Source organism: Mandrillus leucophaeus, unplaced genomic scaffold (genome assembly GCF_000951045.1).
Source record: "Mandrillus leucophaeus isolate KB7577 unplaced genomic scaffold, Mleu.le_1.0 Scaffold731, whole genome shotgun sequence".
In the NCBI taxonomy this organism is placed as follows: Eukaryota; Metazoa; Chordata; class Mammalia; order Primates; family Cercopithecidae; genus Mandrillus; species Mandrillus leucophaeus.
In genome coordinates this window covers 637,618-641,675 of record NW_012107931.1, presented here as the reverse complement: position 1 = coordinate 641,675, position 4,058 = coordinate 637,618, and positions in this window count along the sequence as shown.

Here is a 4,058-nt window from a genome sequence, read left to right as displayed (position 1 = left end):
GCACCTGTTTTACAGACACCTAAAGCTACATCGTCAACGTTATATTTTGATAGTTTGACGGTTAATGCTGGTAATGGTGGTTTTCTTCATTGCATAGATGGGAATACAGGTGCCCACCACCATGATCAGGTTGTTTTTGTATTTTTAGTAGAGACAGGGTTTTGCCATGTTGACCAGGCTCCAACTCCTGATCTCAGGTAATCTGCCCGCCTCAGCCTCCCAAAGTACCGGGATTCCAGGCATAAGCCATTGCACCCGGCCAGCTTAACTGATTTTTTAAGGCTTTTATTTGAACATTTTCAAATTTCGTTATAGACCCACACCCCTTGAGAAATGGGCCGGCGATGGATCTTTTACATCCAAAAAACAGCTCAGCTGCAGCAGCCACCGAGGCCTGGCTAGAGGCACAGAGAGAAGGGGTACATGGGGAATGGGAGAAGGAAAGACTAGATGGACAGGCTCCTGGGCTGCTGTGCCAGGCTGAGAAAGGGCTGTGGGAGCCCTCGAGCTGCAGTTGTCTTTATGGGTGACCTGCATCAGCACCCACTGTGCTGGTCCGTGGCTAGAAACAGCCTGCAGGAATCCTGGGCACAGACGTGGTACTGTGTGCCCTACCCACAGGCACGGACACCCTCACTGCCCAGCAGGGGACGGCATCCCCTTCACAGTGACTTCACAGGTCCTGTTCCACACTGCCCTGCCCAGCAGCAGAGATCGAGTGCAGAAGGGGCTTCTACAGGCACAGTTTGCCCAGCTTAGCAGTCGCAGGGAGTGGTATATGAGTAGATTGGACCGAATGGAGTCGCGGGTGGCTGTCCTCGCAGAGCCGTCCCACCAAGAGGCTTGGCATTGGTGCTGGCGGGCTGGGAAGTCAGAGGCAGGAGCAGCTCGGTTGGCCTTGGTGAGCAGGGTCTCGCCTTGAGCCACTTCTCTTTCTACTCAAAGTGGATGGTCAGGGGCACTGCTCGTTCCACCTAGAGAAAAGGTTTCCCCTCCACTGACACTCACAGCCACCCCATGTCACTGGAATGTAGTCACCATGCATTTTCAGCTTGCACCCCCATGCTGAGCTGACCCACCCTTAAACCAAGTTTGGGCTCTGTCCCCCTCCTTAACTGGTTGTATAGGACCCTCCCTGGTGGCCATAGGTGTGAGCTGAGGAAGGGAGTGACAGGAAGTCAGGACCCCCTTCCCGACTCATGCAACCTTGTGCCATCTGATTCTGCTGGGCCTGACCCTCCATGCCCCCCGTGAAATGGACTGATGGTGGGGCCATTCAATTTTACGACTTGTGAATCTGGCAGAACCCAGCTCATAGTAGACACTTCTGGATGCCTGGCCACTTGGTACCCTGTGATCAAGGGCCCGTGACATGCCAGGAGCTACTTTTCAAAAGCAGGCTAATTCTTGGCTATGGATAGCACCGCCTTCTCCAAAGTTCCGAGCTCTGCGCTGGGATTCTCCCACTGAGCTTGCTGTAAGCTCTACCCAGCATCTCTTTCTACCACCTGCACCTTCAGCACCACGAGGTTGGCTGGGCCTTACAGCCCAAGCAACAGGGCTGCTTAGTGGGAGCCTGGACCTGCGAGGGAGCCGCTTCTGCTCCTAAGCCCACGTGAAGCTGACAGTTTTTCATGTCACCTGGTATGTGCACTGCAGAAGTGTTCCTAGGTGTGAAACGTGTTGCCTCCAGAACCCAAAGAGGCCTACCAGGCACTTTGTTTTCTTCTGTGTGATTGTTGATGCAGGATGCAGCAATTTGTCTTTAATTTTGGGGAGCGGATATGCGGGCATGCCCCTAACTTCTGGGCCTCCGAACAACTCGCTGAAGTGGCAGGTCCTTGAATCTTCATGGGGTTTGCCTCCCACCTGCTAGTGGGCCTGCATCTTACCTAGGCTTTGCTCACTCGCCACCTTTAGCTCGTCCTACCTGATGGGCATGCGTGCAGTCATCAGTGCACTGGGCCCTGTGCTGTTCTATGGGAAGGCCACGTAGTTCAGACCGCGCTGGCTTAGATTATGAGGGAGGGCAGTAGAATTAACATAGCCCTGAGGTAAACTGTGAATGAATATTGTTGTCCATCCACATGAATGCAAACTTTCTGATCCTCTCTTCCAATTAGAATAGGAAAGGATACATTTGCCAACTCAAAGGCCTTCTTTGTCCCTCAGGCCTTCTCATTTTGCTTTAACAATACCGTACCCGACGCTACAGTTGACATCAGAGCTTTTATCGGGTTGAGCCTGCAGTCCATGCTGTCTCTCCAAGATCTATCCAGTTTCCACAGGGGCCAGGCCAGTCAGTGAAATGGAGGGAGATATGATGGGACCACCACCTCTTTACTCTTTACATCTTTCCTGGGGTTATTAATCGCCACCATTTCTCCTGGGGTGCAATGGTGTTTTTGATGTATGTTTTCAGCAGGGGATGGGGGTTGGGGGGAGTGGGAATAGAGAATCCCACGGGTCAAGGACCCCAGATAGTGGTGACACCAACTGCCAAATACATCAATTCCAATTGCGCACTCACGGACTGCAGAAATGGTCACAGGTGGGACCGTGGACTCAGCGGACTACTGAGAGCCAAATTGTAGCTGGGATTCCATCTATTACCCCAGCCCCAGTAAGCTACTTCTCCAACAATAGGGTCCCAGAGTTACTCGGGGCCATGCATGTCAGTGTCAGTGCAGACCCTGTGTCCACCAGTCCTCAAAATGTCTGGGCATTGCCCCTTCCCAGCATCCAGCCACCTGAGTCAATGGCCACGGTTCCCTTTGAGGGAGGGTTCGAGGGCTCAGTATGGGATGCATGTGACACAGTGTTATGAGATCCTCCTTCCTAGAAATGTGGCCACCTCCTCAGTTAATTGGTCCCAGATCTGAAAATAGACGCTGGTGCATGACCGAGGAAAGGCTCATGACTTTATTTGGGCAGCTGCAGCTGCCCTGAGCTTTCTGCTCTTCCACTTTTGCCTTTTTCTGGTTGTAGGTGTTAAGCAGCATCCCACTGGCCACCCGTCCATGTGGCCTCTAGGGTCACCATGCTGTGATAACCACCTCCACCACTCCCATCTTGCTGCTCTCCAGGGTCACTGCAGCCTGATGTCAGGCTGCCACAGCTCCTTTACACCATGGGGTGGGGCATGACCGTGAATGAGCACAGCTCTGCAACCATCCCTTCTACCACCAAGCCTGGGCTGCAGAGGAAGCCACTACAGATCACCCCAGTGACATCAGTGTCCCTCTCATCAGGGCATTCCTGACACCCTCAGTGTGCCCCAGGGCCCTCTCTGGAACACAACTTGGGGTCTTCTGGTCTCAGTAAGATGATTTACAGCATGACCACTCAACTAAGGTTCTTTTTTTTTTTTAATTCTGCCTCACTCTATTGTCAAGGCTGTAGTGCCGTGGCACAGTCATAGCTCACTGCAGCCTCAAATTCCCAGACTCAAGCAATCCTCCCTCCTCAGCCTCCCTAAGTGCTGGGATTACAGGTGTGAGCCCCCTCAGGCTCTTTATTCCTTCCTGTCTATCTGTTAGAGCCACGTGGGCATTGTCGCTTCGCTCTGTGTTGACTGTCACACGTCCAGGCTCCCAACAGCACAAAGCAGGAGTTTTCCCCAACCTCTGGAGTCCTTGCCAGGGTGTTAAATCCTGTGTCCCCCAAGTACACCCCCAAACTGATGGATTCTTGCTTATCCAATCTTATATTCTGGCCTCCTTGATCAAGCCCCCTCAAAATGCAATCTCAGAGGTGCTCTCCTGACTCCTGCAGGCACATGCTGGCCAACCCCTCAGATCCTTTAGAGGACAATTGCTGTCCTCCCTGGGCAGCTGCAGGTGTGTGCTGGGATTGAAGCCTGTCTGCAGTTTGGCAGCCAGGAGAGGAGGTGACTGCAGCTCCTAAGGAGGCACCTGTGGCTGGGCAGAGGCCTCTGCAGTGTCTCCCAGCACAAGGCACCTCTCACTAGGGAAGGGTGGGCCAAATCTGCAAGCTCCGGGGGCTCTAGGGGTCTGCAAAGCCCATGTCCTGGGAGGCATCTATGTATATGCTCCCAT